The sequence below is a fragment of the Falco rusticolus genome, chromosome Z, assembly GCF_015220075.1.
Source record: "Falco rusticolus isolate bFalRus1 chromosome Z, bFalRus1.pri, whole genome shotgun sequence".
NCBI classification, from domain to species: Eukaryota; Metazoa; Chordata; class Aves; order Falconiformes; family Falconidae; genus Falco; species Falco rusticolus.
Genome location: NC_051210.1, coordinates 54,443,387 through 54,456,507, shown reverse-complemented (window position 1 = coordinate 54,456,507; position 13,121 = coordinate 54,443,387). Strand labels below are relative to the sequence as shown.

Below are 13,121 nucleotides of genomic sequence, written 5' to 3'. Positions count from 1 at the left end.
GTGGCAAGTTTTAAAATTTGCCTTGAAAAGCAAACCAACTCTGAAAGGAAGTTATTTCAACAGTTGTAAAAATCACATTTTGTGTATAATTAGTAGTATTTCTGTCCATTATTTGGGGATATGTTTACTAAATTTAGTGTTTTACACTATGTTTACAATGTTGTTTAATTTAGGATTCTGTGGGTATGCCTGTGTTAACTACATTGTTCACATATCTGTGTTTCACCTGACATGAATATGTGAAATGAAATGTGCAAACAGGATGACATTTCAATCCCTTTAATTTCCCACCTCACAGGCTGACAGTTCTACATAAGTGCATTGACATTCAAACGTATGGAGACTGTGTATGGTCATTTAGCAAAGAAAAAGGAAAGTGGGATGCTTAAATGGTAATAAAATGCAAATCTGAGACACTGACAGTTTTTGGGTGCAAGCTGCCTTTGAAAGGACTTGTCAAAAAAATAACAGAGTAGCAGGAACACTGCTGAAAGTAATGAACAACCCTGAACAGACTAAGGGTATTTCGTAGGACGATAATGTTCCTTGCTATACTATGCTAAAATGTGTTTAATTATTACAGAAGACAAACAAAAGTAAAAATGCCTGGTATCAGTAGATAAGCTGTAATGTTTGGAGTCCCAACACAGATAGGTCTTTTACAGCCTTGCCAACTGATAGCGTCCTTTACCAGTTAAGATTTTAGGAAGTTTTGTGAGTACAAGTAAACCTGAACCTATCAAAACATTGAAACTTAATCATATAAGGATTTCCCATCAATTTCAGCAGAATTCTTTGCATTTGCAGGGTTCTGTCCACAGAGATCTTTATGAGCAGAGTCTTAGATATGCAGTGAGCACAACCAACCTAGTACACTGCTCTTCTAGTCTTTTAAGTGGTCTGGATAGTGGTGGTATAGTAAGTGATCCTATTTCGGAAGATTCAGGACACTTTTATTTTGCAGTTTATTTCCTTTCCCTGTTTGCAAGTTTTCAGTGTCACTGCAGTACATGCTTGTGTAAGTTTTCCACATTGCAGCCTGGAGAGACATTAGAAACTAAAATCAAATCATTAGAGGATGTAATACTATGGAAAATGTTCAGTGAGATCAGGGTCTAGATATCCTAGAAGAAAACATGCTGTAATTGACTTTATTTCAAAATCACCAGGTGTCCTTTTGTAGTGGGTTTTCATGGCAGGGCTTCGGTAGCAGCAGGGCTTTCCAGGTGGCTTCTGTGAGAAGCTGTCAGGAGCGTCCCCTATGACCGATAAAGCCAACGCCAGCCAGCTCCAAGATGGACCCACCGCTGGCCAAGGCCAAGTCCATCAGCGACAGTGGTGGTGCCTCCGGGATAATGTATTTAAGAAGGGGGAAAAAAACCTGCTGCGCAACAGCAGCCAGAACAGAGAAGTGAGGCTGTATAACAGAGAAGTGAGGCTGTATGAGAGCAACAGCTCTGCAGACCCCAAGGTCAGTGAAGAAGGAGGGGGAGGAGGTGCTCCAGGCACCCGAGCAGAGATTCCCCTGCAGCCTGTGGTGAAGACCATGGTGAGGCAGGCTGTGCCCTGCAGCCCATGGAGGAATTCACACAGGACCAGGTGGATGCCTGAAGGAGGCTGTGACCCTGTGTAGAGTCTGCTTCTGGCAGGATCTGTGACCCTGCTGGGGACCCACGCTGGAGCAGTCTGTTCCTGAAGGACTGCATCCCATGGAAGGGACCCCATACTGGAACAAGGCCAGAGCATGAGGAAGGAAGTGCAGTAAAAACAATGTGTTATAAACCAACTGTTAACTCCCCTTCCCTGTCCCCCTGCTCCACTTAGGGGGAGGAGACAGAGAAGTTGGGACTGAAGTTGAGCCCTGGAAGAAGGGAGGGGTGGCGGGAAGGGAAGGTATTTTAAGTTTTTGGTTCTCATTATCCTACTCTGATTAGAATGGTAATAAATTAAACTGATTTCCCTAAGTGGAGTCTGTTTTGCCCATGACAGTAATTGCTGAGTGATCTCCCTGTCCTCATCTCGACCCAAGAGCTGTTTGTTAGATTTTTCTCTCCCCTGTTCAGGAGTTCAGGAGGGGAGTGATAAGAGCAGCTTGGTGGGCAGCTGACATCCAGCTGGGGTCGAAAACCACCACACCTTTAAACTGCATGTTCAAGAAAACCAAATATGCAAAGCAGTGTATGCACTGCATTAAATTCTAGTTTTGAATTGGCATAGATTTTGTTTTCTGTAAGATGATGTTATGGAACACAGATATACTCTTTTTGTGTGTAAAAAACCCGCATGTTAAGACTGCAGAGATGACAGTGATTAGCTTGTCCTTGAAGAATGATATGACAGCACCAATTTGTTAGCTGACAGCAGCTTGCTTTTGCATGACTTAAAGTTACAAGCCTGAGTCTGTTGGTAGTTTTGAGACTCATCTATCAAACTTTTACATGACCTTTTAGTTCTTCCCTGTCCCACCTTCTGTTCTTCCTTTGTCTCTGGATAAAGACTTCACAGTATGTATTTGTAGCTCAAGTCCTCTGACTCTGGCGTTCTTTCCTTAACCCTCATTTCTTCACGTCAGCAGTCAAGCTGTTTTCTCTTTTTGTTTGTAACAGACAGCCTAGGTCCAGAGCCTTCAGATGAAGCATGTTTATTTGGCATGGACAAGAAGATAAGGAACAAACTCATCCCGTAGGAAGTTACCAGAAAAGTGGGTATCTGCAAGGTTAATACTGTGCAATACATCCTAGGAGCTGGGTCAGAACTAGCACACATATGCGTTGTTTCAAAAGAAAAAAACAAAACCAGAACAAAACAAAAAACCCCCCAAACCCTGTGCATTTTTCCTTTGGCCCAGATAACACACGCACTACTGTAAACGCAGACCACAGCAAAGATGCGCTGCTTTTGTTTAGCACAGCTGAACAAGGCAAGGTCTGTCCCTCAAACTTGCGCTTGCTGGTCCAAGGCCCTCTGCCTCACTGCAGCTCGGGTTTTACCTCACAGCGGCTCCTACCGGTGAGGACAGACCGCAACTCGGGAGAGAGAGGGCGCCCTTGCTCCCCACAGGGCGGGGGGGGCGGCAGGCAGCAACCGCCCGCGGGGAGATCCCCCCTCCCGCACCGCCCAGCCCCGCTGCCCCTCCAGCGCCCGCGAGGGAGGCCGCCGCCTGCGCGGGCCAGCTGCTCTCGGCTTGACCTGTGGTGGCGGCGCTGCCGGCAGCCGGCGGGGCTGACAACCGGCCCCAGGTCGGTTTTCCCCGGGGCGAGTGACACCGCGCCGATGGCCGGCGGGGCGCGGCGGCCGCAGTAGGCGAGACTCGTCGTGCCCCCCCCCCCCCCCCCGGCGCCGCCGCGCCTTTCCGGCAGGGGCGGGCAGCGCCGCCCCCAGCCCCGCCCCGCCCAGGCCCCGCGCCGCGCCGCGCGCCGCCCTGCCCCTGCGTGCTGACGGAGCGGCGGGAGCGCGGCGCCCCGCCCAGCGGGAGGGCGGATGCCCCGCCCATCCCTCCCCGTCCGCTCCCCGGCGCGGCAGGGCGGGGCGGGGGGGCCGCGCGGAGGCAGCGGGCAGAGCGCGGCGCGGTTCGGCTGGGCTGGGCGCCGCCGCCGCCGCGCATGGAGAGCGAGCGGGCGCCGACGGGGGAGCTGCCTGCGCGCGCCGGTCTGCCCAGCCGCCGCCGGGGTGAGTGGGGCCAGCGCCGCCCGGCGGCCGTTGCCCCGCTACCCGCGGGCGGCCGGCGAGGGGGGCGAGTAGGCGGGGGGCCGGGGCGGCGGTTACGGCTCGTCGCCCTCCGCGCCCCGTCCCGCTGCTGGGCGGCCCCGGCGCCGCGTGTGGCGGCTGCCGCTGCCCGTACTGCGCGGCGCCGGGGGCGGGGGCCCGGGGGGGCGGGGGCGCGCGGCGGGGGCCGGCGCTAGGCAACGCGGCGGCGGGGCCCCGCGGGGGGCGGCACCTGGGGAGGCGGCGGGGCGGGGGGTCGCGGCCGGCGCGGAAGGCCCTGCGTGCCTGGCGGCGCGGGCGCGGGGCGCCGCCGCGTGCCCCCTGCCCCACGTCAGCACGGCCGCTCCCGGCTGACCCGGCCCGTGTGCGGGACCTGGAAGCCGCCCCCTCGCCGCTGGGCGCCGCACCTCCGCCAAGGTGCCGTGCTTGGCTGGCGAGCCTCCTCCGGAACCCGTACCGGTGCCGTTGGTGGGGGGTGGTCGTCCTTGCAAACAGTCACAGAAGCATCTGTGGTTTGTCTTTATATGTCTGTATTGAATTTGCTTCTGGGTGGGGAGGTGTTCTGTTAGCTGTGGGTTATGAATTAATGAATTTCACTTATTTTTGCAAGAGATTTTTTCTTTTTTTTTTTTTTTAGAAGAGAATTGCAGATAAAACTTCTTCAGTTTAGTGTTTTTTGTTCTGCAGCTGAAGTCTAATTAGAACCTGATTGGCTCTGTCTTGAAGTTTTCCCTTCTAACCTCTGCTGTGACAGGTGAGAAAGTAACACTTTGCTTCAGTTATTCGTAGATTATTTGTCACCAGAGGGACACAGACTGTATTCTTTTTCATTGTTGGGCAGAGGGAAATATAACTAGGATGACTGTGATGGCTACTTACAGTTTCAAGTGTGATTTTTGCACTTGAGATTTGCTTAATGATCAATGTTTCTGACATCTTAGCCCTGTACAGCTTTCCAGTTTATCATGTACTAATCCATTGGTTATATTGTTAGTCAAATTTAATATATATGTAGTTTAGGTTAGAGAGAAATATTTCTAAATTTTGTGTTTTGTGAAAAATCAATACTGACTGGAGATTGTGGAGAGGTTATGTGCACTGTTGAAAAGGGTAGTTTGGATCAGTTGCATGGATTGACTTTTTTTGTCTCCTCCCTGCCCAATCTTCTTAGTAATTGCTATGGGAGTAACATTGTAGTGATGTTCCTTGGGCATGCACATTTATCGTGCCTTCTTAGGGTTGGTGCCTGAGGATTCAGTAGGAACACAGTAGCTTCACTGTCTTCTGCTTGATGACAATAAGTCCCAAGTGACTTAAGTGGTGTAAATGGAGAATTTTGTAGTAAACAGCTTCACTATTATAGTGTGAAACGATAGAGATCTTAAGCAGTGGTGCACTTTCCAGAGAAGCCTTATAACTGAGCTATTTACAGAGTCTTTCATTTTCATAAGTGCCTACAACAGCAACATAAGGAAGTAGTATTTGCTGCTGGGAGGGGAAGTTTAATGAGCAAGGAGTTCACAGAATGCAAAAAATGGTTTGACATTCTTGTTGATCAAATCAGATTGACTGGAACTGCAGAATGGAAAACGAAAGGAGGCTGCTGCTGCTTCTCACATGTAGCTGTTAAGAGTGGTGATTGGGCTAATAAAACCCAAAGTTCCTATCTCTTTAGAATAACCATTTCTAGACTATGTTGAGTTAATGTTGTGCATGACCACATAGTACTACTAAAGCGAATGTCACTGTCATCTTGTACTAGCAGTAGCGTGTTCTTCCTGAAGTTGTAAGAAAAGCAGTTGCTGAACAACAGGGTTGTCATTTTTGCTATTGGTCTTTTATCTCAGCCCTGGGGCACTTTTACAATATGACCTTAGGTGAACAAAAGCTAAGTGATGATGTTTGCAGTTACAGGAAATAACCTAGCATCTTGGCTGAAAGAACCTTTAGAGGGAAATAAACAAGATTCGGAAATACAGTAATATTAAACAGATACATGAATTAAATGCTGTTAGTTATGTATAAAAGGAAACTACTATCAAAAGTCACAAAACTTTCATTAAAAAGCAGATTAACATAATTAAACATGCAATATGTTTTTATATATAACATGCAATATAAAAAATATTTGTTTTAATACGGTGTTTTGAAAAAACAACCAATGTGGAAGAAGGCAGCCAAAACCTCGTGGCTTTTTAATAAAAATTAACTGGAGCTTTGAGTAGGAGGTTGAAGTAGATGACCTCCTGAGGTGCCTTTCATCCCAAATTATGCTATCCTAGTGCTACTATGCTATTATAGGCTAACATTTCTGTTGCAACACACACGCCACACACCAGACCCCCCTTCTTTTTACCTAGGCTTATATGCAAAACAACATTTTTAGGCAATGCACAGTTACATGTTTTCCATTTAACTTCATAGAGCTGCTTTTTGAAAGCCTCTGACCCTGTCTGTGCACTGATTTCAGTAGGTTCCCTATGAATTCATATGTCCACCCACAGGGTTCTCAGCATGAGCACAGCAGGATGACTGATATGAGTAAGAGTAGCATGATCTGAGTCAACATTTGAGCTCATGCTTGCATTTGTGTTTCTCTTAACTTGTTTCAGATGTGATTTCTGTATCAGAAGGTAAATGAGGAACTTTATGAATTTCTGGATAGAAGGTTTTGGAGATTATTCCATAAGGTAGATATGTTTTTATGGAGGCTTGAAAAAGAAAACCAAAAATGTGTATATACAATGAATTTTTTTCACAGCAGTTCCCCTGGAAGAACTGTAATCAGTTCTATTTGACACATACAAGTAGGTGCTTTTTGCTGCATGCTGTATTGGTTAGGGTGTACATTGTATCTCTCACTTGAATGGGCTGTAGGCCTTGCAATAATATAAATAAAGTGAGAGCTACAAGGTGCAAGTATAAGGTGTCTTGTGTAAGAAACCTGTGAGATGCTGGGAGAAAAAAAGTGATGCTTCAGTCCAGTATTAAGCTCTCTGGGTTATGCATTACTGAATGCAGAGAGGTCTGATGCATGTTGACAATGATAGAATCCCCTTGAGTTTTTGTGGGTATTGAGGTACAGCTGATTTGATCTTTTAAAAGTAATTCCTAGCTTTTGTTCTGCCCTGTTGGCCTGTACTAGAAAGCAGTTTTCTATGGAGGAAAATCTTAAGTACTTCCTGAGTAGACAAGGAGAATGACTTGCCTGGAAGATAATTGTCAATATTAGTTATGCAGTCACTGTATCACTCAGTCAAACATGAATATTTAAATCTGATTTGTAAAAAAAAATATTCTAATGTAATGCAGCCAGCTATTGTTAAATCAATACAAGCATTGTCCTTTTGTGGTGTCAGTTGTCTCTGCATCTGTGTCTTTGACAGTCACTTCCAGATTAGTATTATGCAGTTCCTTTTGTTGTTAGTAGGTTGCTTTTTAGTCATGGTCAAACATTTCCTTGTATTGGGAGGAGAGGCATCAGCTGTTGATATTTCAATTTTCTGTACCTCTGTCCTTTCTTCTGGGCTTTCTTCTGGTTTTTGTTGGTTTGCTGGTTTGTTTTTGTGTTTTTTTCCCCACTAGTATCTTTAGTATTTGTCCATGGTTTTCAGTTTTTTCCTGTGATGTCACAAAAGACAATATTCCAGCTGAAATGAGACTGGTTTTGATCCTATTCTTTGCTCATTGGAACACTTTTTGTTTCTTATCTTCTGTATGCCTGTATTAAGCCAGAGATTCTTTTGACCTGCACAACCTGTGCATGGTTATTTTGTTTATCTGCTTACATTAGTCTTAAAATTCAATCCTGTGTGGGAATAGGTGCAAGTTATTCTTCCAGTAGTTTATTATTTTTATTTATTGATGCCAAATGTTATCTGTCTTCTGTTTTTTTTTTTCCTTGGCTAGCTCTCCATTTTGATCCTGCTCAAGTCTCATGTTAACCAGTTATCACCAAAATTGGTTTTGGATTGTTTTTCAATACTCACTAGAAAGCTGAAACACATTTTCAATGCCAAGCCTAGGAAATAGAGCTGGAGCATTTTACAGACTTACCAAACTGAAGATTGGTTACTTACGCTGGGACTTTAAAATTGCTTATATGCTTGCATAAGTATGTATAGTGTAGTATTTCTTGCTCTGTGTGCACACCCATGGAGGAACTTTTCTAGTATTTACTTCAGTTCTTGAGCTCTGTGTTGTTCATAATGTAAAATTTTCTATTGACAGTCTAGTGAAGGTATCTTAGCTGATATTCCTGTTATCAGTTTGCTTATGTGCTCAGGCAGTTGCAGTAGATTTCAAAGTTTAAGTCTTTTACAGGCATTTTAAATAAATGTGTTCAAAGTGATGTGATTAAAACGATTTGTGTGCATAATTAAGAATTTTAAAATGTTTCTTCATGTGACTATTGGTCTTAATGATTTCTTTTTTTTAGCCTTTAATAAGAATAATTATTGAATCAGTTGAAATCAGTTTGTGAGACGTTTTCCTGCAAATACAAAGTCATCCTGTTTCCCAAAAACAGAGTATGAGGACAAGAACTTTGAGGGGGTTTTTTTTGGTTTAATATATTAGAGGAATAGTGTTAACATTTCTTTGTCTAGCATTGACACTTTGTGTATATAAAATGAATCTTTAAGAACATGTCTAGTATGCCTTACATGAGTATTTTCAGTCTTTGTTCTACATTAGTCTTGGTTGACTACTAGGATTTTGTAGGTATGAGCAAGATGTTTGTCATTCTTTAATGTGTTGTCCTACAGCCTGGGTTTCCAGCACTGTGAGGTATTTTTAAAGTAGGAAGAACATTGACTTCTAAATGTGTAACATTTTTGATGTCTAAAACTCTTGATACGTATAGCTATACAGTAAATTTGGTACCTGTATTTCTTAGTTTTTAGAGGCCTCAGTTGTTCAAGTGCATTTAGATTGCTAGCCCTGTTAACTTCAACATAAGATGATGGGATTGCTTGCATGGATTCAGTTACAGAGATAGGGCCACAGGTGGTGTCTGAGTTGTACTGAACCTATTAGGTAAAACTTGTCTAGGAGGCTAATGCAAGGGCACCTGAGGACAAAGACTGTTGGAAAACAACCATTAAGTCTTAGTAAAAGAGAGGGTTTTGTGCCTTGAAAAGGTGCTTTGGAAACCTATTAAGATAGTCAAATAACATAGGAGGCTCTGAGGTTATAGAGACAAAAGCCTCTTAAAAATGCAGCTTTCAAGTGAGGGTTAATGTTGGAGCATGATGTTCAGAAAAAAAATGTAAGGTCTGTTATATGTGGTATAGTTGGTATACTGCATACTACAGTAGGCAGTGTAAGCCAGCAAAATTTTTCTCTTCGTAGTGTTTCCCATTTGTGAGGGATTCTGACATTCTGTAATGTCTGGTACTGGTTCTGCAAAATGTAACAATGTTGTGTTATGTTTGTTCATAATTTAACTACAATATGGTTGCAAGGGACAGCAATACCCAGCTTGCTCTATACTTCTTTCTGAAGCAAAGGAGCAAAAGGTTGCAAAAAATGCAGAGGGGGGGAAAAAAGGCTGCTTACATGATTGTTGCCTCCCATCTGTATGAAGGAGTACTCCCATGGTGCTCAGAAATGAGGAGCTGGAGCCAAATAGTGACTGGTCTGTATGAAGGGGCATCCCCTCAGGGACAAGCAAAATCAAAACCATTCTTCCGGTCCTGTAATCTACAAAGGTAAAGAAGGCAAAATGTTATCCTCAGAAAATGGAGGGAGTAAAAGGAGTTGAATTAAGTGAAACCTTTAAAACCCTTTCCTTGTTGTCGAAGGACTCAAATTTGGACACAAAGCCAAACTATTTCCATTTTATAGGTTATGTGAAGACTGCCAAGAGGATTGGTGAACCTGAAAGCTTGCATGTTTTTCAGCTTTATCATCAAACTACTAAAGACACTTCCTCACTATGAAATGTATCTCACATGGAGAAAATTGCTTCTTGTACAGACTGGTTTTGGAAACTTTAGCTGGCATTTCTGATCTTATTACTGACACTAGTTTGCCATACTTTGCAGCACTGGCACTACAGGTTCTCGGGATTCTTTTTTGAACCACTAGAAGTTTCATTTTAATATAGACTATTTTATAGTCATATAACAATATGTACATAGAAATGCCTTCAGTTTTTACTGTCTTGTAAAACCAGATTTAAGCCAGTTCTACAAGGTTTTACTATTTAGAGTCTCAGATTAGTTGTGAGATTGGAATGTCTGCTTCTGTGTGTTAAGGATAGTGTTAATATGCAGCTTTTAAGCAACAGATTTATTTTCATTATATTGACAAATTATCTGCTATGCATAGTTTTCAGATTTCTGCACTGAGTAGACCGGAGACATGCTTTTGGGTTTTACTATATTTTGATGCCTTGAGGTTTTGCTCTTGGGAGCAGTAGAAAGCAGGCTCTACCTACTTAGCGACCGATGGCTGAGGGACAGAATTCCTAAAGCTGGGGAAAATGAGTAGCAATCGAAGCAGAGAAAGAGTTTTGGCCTTTCTGTCAGGGTTTATAAACCATGAAGTTGCTGTACTGTAAACTGTGTCACAACTGTGACCCAAATTAAAATCATTTTTTTTTCTCTCTCTTGGAACAAGTGGCAGGAGGGAAGGGGAGCGGACAGGATAGCTTCTTAAGCTGGCCTGCAGTGCCAGAGAAAATGTTGTGTAACCACATCCTGGATAACCCCAAAGATGGACTGAGCTACAAAAGAAATTTTGGGTTCCCAGTGGGATCTGAGGACATGGGATTGCACAAGACCCAGATCCTCAGCTGTGGGCAATAAAGCATGTGTCAAGCCAACAGCTGGCTCCCAAAAGGTTGAGACTTTGGAACTGTTCTAACAACTGTGTAAATAGGTGCATGGTTATCTTTTAATTGCTCTATACCTGGGTCTTCATAAACCTTTGTAACTATGCTGTCTATGAGGGATTTTGTGAACATGAACTATTTTGTGAACAAATACTTCTGGTTGCTTTTATCTTAACCTGGCTTCAGTTAAAGGTGGTTTCAAGGTAGCTGGCTAACATTAGGACATTCTGTTCTTGTGAGTCTTTTGACCCTTAGAACTGGAGCCTAGCACACTAAAGTGGTGGTTTGGGCATGGAAAGGATGATGGAGCTGCAATGAGTTCCAATGAGTATTTTGGAAGCATGCTTGCAGAAGCTGGGGAGAAGCATGTTAGGCTTAAGTATGTGATAATGAGAATGCTAAATTGTTAGGACTTAAGAGCCCTGTGCAAGGTGGGTGTAAAAAATGAGCTGGAATTTTCACTTCTCATTGTTACACCCTGGCAGACTTAAAAGCAGTGTGATGAAATAGATGCAGGTCAAAGTGGCGAATAAATAAACCAGGACATTTTGGTTAAGGTTAATGAGATTACAGAGTCGGAACCAAATCAGTTTGAAGCTGTGTCTGCAATGTAGTTGCATGTAGGATTGTAACACACATGGATGTACCTGAATGAGCTTGTATTTCAGCAACTGGAACCCACAGCAGTTTAAATTGCATTGGACACCAAAAATGTCATGTTGCTTTTGCTACTCAAGCTAGCTGAGGTATATTAACAGTGTTTAGAAGGATATCTTTAGGTTGCAGCAGACTAAAGCCATACCATAATTTTCTTGGGCTTTGGTACTTTTCCAAGTCTGTTTTCTAAGAGCTCTGCCACTTGCTCAGACTGATAGCTTATCAATATTTTTGCCTGTAAACTCTCAAAACTGAGTTTCAAATTAACTTTGCTAAATGTTTAAATGTTTTTACTTTGTTTTGTAAAAAAAGATTGTAATACTTGACAATTTCGTGGTGGTTCTCCTAAGTTTTGACACAATTTTTTTGGACTCTTGAACCTGAGATAAAAATTTTTGGGTAAGTTGATAATACGTGATGTCTGTTTTTATCATTGAAGATATTATGCCGTGATTAGAATACTGTGCAAGGTGGTGAAATAACATTTTTTACAGTCAGACTTTTTAGAAGGAAGTTTGAAGTTTGCCATTACCAGATATTACAGCAAGTTTGCTACGTGCCATAATATGGTAGAAGGTATTGTCTGTCTGGTTTCTCATTCCTGCAGTAGCCTTGTGGACTGCTGTGACTTCTATGAATTGTCTTTGAGCAGCTTTATATTTAGATTACTTGAAGCCGTTTCTGGAAATGCAGAAAAGCTTTACTTTTAAACAGCATGTAGGGCTTTGTGTTAATGTGTCAAACTACTTTTCTCCTTCCACATCTGAAGTCTGTCTTGGCTAAGAAACCTGGTATTGTTTTGACTTGCCACAGTGTAGCTGAAGTATTTCTGGCTGACTGTGCCTAAGCGGAAGTGACCTCAAATGCCCTTCATCATACTGTTAAAACAATAGGTTAAATACATGTGAATCGTGGAAAAGTGGTGGTCTCTTTTCACGCTAAGGGGACCTGCTGATGGAAAACAAGAAAATACCATCCCTGATCTTGGGTGGACAGGCAGTTAATTTAGATAAACAGTAATTTCAGAAATCCTTTCGTTTTTGAGAAAACAGTTGGCAGTTATTATACAATTCTGCTAAGGCCTAAATTTAGTCAAATAATGTAATTTTTCATTAAACAGAGATACTGTGTTCATAGAATCACAGAATAATTTAGTGTGGAGAGAACCTCTGTAGGTTTCTGGTCCAAACTCCTGCCAAAAGCAGGGTCAGTAGTGGTGTCAGAATGGATATCGAAGCTGTATCCAGTCAGGTCACAAAAACCTCCAGAGACAGCACATCCAGTACTGGGCTGTCCTCAGGATGACAGTCTTTCTCCGTATATCCTCTCTGAACCTCTTGAGTTTCAATTTATGCCTGTTGTCTCCCACCCTGTAGAGAGCCTGGCTCTGTCTTCTGAATAGCCTCCTTGTTGGTACTGGGGGCTGCTGTTAGGTTGCCCCAGAGTCTTCTCTTCTCCAGGTGGGACAGGCCACACTCTCCAGTCTGTCCTCACAGGGTCTGTGTGACAGTCCCCAGCTACGCTGGTGGCCTTTGCTGTGAACTTGTTCCTGCTTGTCAGTGTTTTTTATGTACTGGAGGGAGGAGATGGGGTAGGCCTGGACACGGAAGTTTAAATTCAAGTAAGATCTGAATACTGGCAGAGTTCTGCAGAAAAGCCAGGACAGTAGGTGGTCAGAGACTTTTTAACAACAAAACTGGGAACATTTTCCTCTCCCAGTTTATGTACAGAAATAACCATAAGATGATGAGACACCTTGGTTTTAAACCCTTGAAGGACATTGTGACCAGAAAAGATCTGTTCAATTCAGATAATTATAGTGCTTCCCTTCGTTAATGAACTGCTCACTGTAATGAACTGTAAAATGTGTTCTGATAAATTTATTTGGTTATGTAGCGTTTCTTCACAAGTGTTGTATTTA

The 13,121-nt window shown here is 43.3% G+C and overlaps 1 protein-coding gene across 9 annotated transcripts in view; it reads left to right on the top strand.

Moving 5' to 3' along the window:
* The first annotated feature begins 3,546 nt into the window (after positions 1–3,546).
* JAK2 (Janus kinase 2) overlaps positions 3,547–13,121 on the top strand; it is a 91,716-nt gene continuing 82,141 nt past the window's right edge. For 5 of the 9 annotated variants that reach the window (XR_005102060.1, XR_005102059.1, XM_037374501.1 and 2 more), the window contains exons 1-2: positions 3,547–3,669; positions 4,393–4,459. The gene's annotated coding sequence lies outside the window, so the exon portion shown is untranslated. Of the gene's footprint in view, positions 3,670–4,144; positions 4,218–4,392; positions 4,460–9,552; positions 11,600–13,121 lie in introns of those variants that run through there. The other 4 variants (XM_037374502.1, XM_037374500.1, XM_037374497.1 and 1 more) reach the window with 2 other exon arrangements.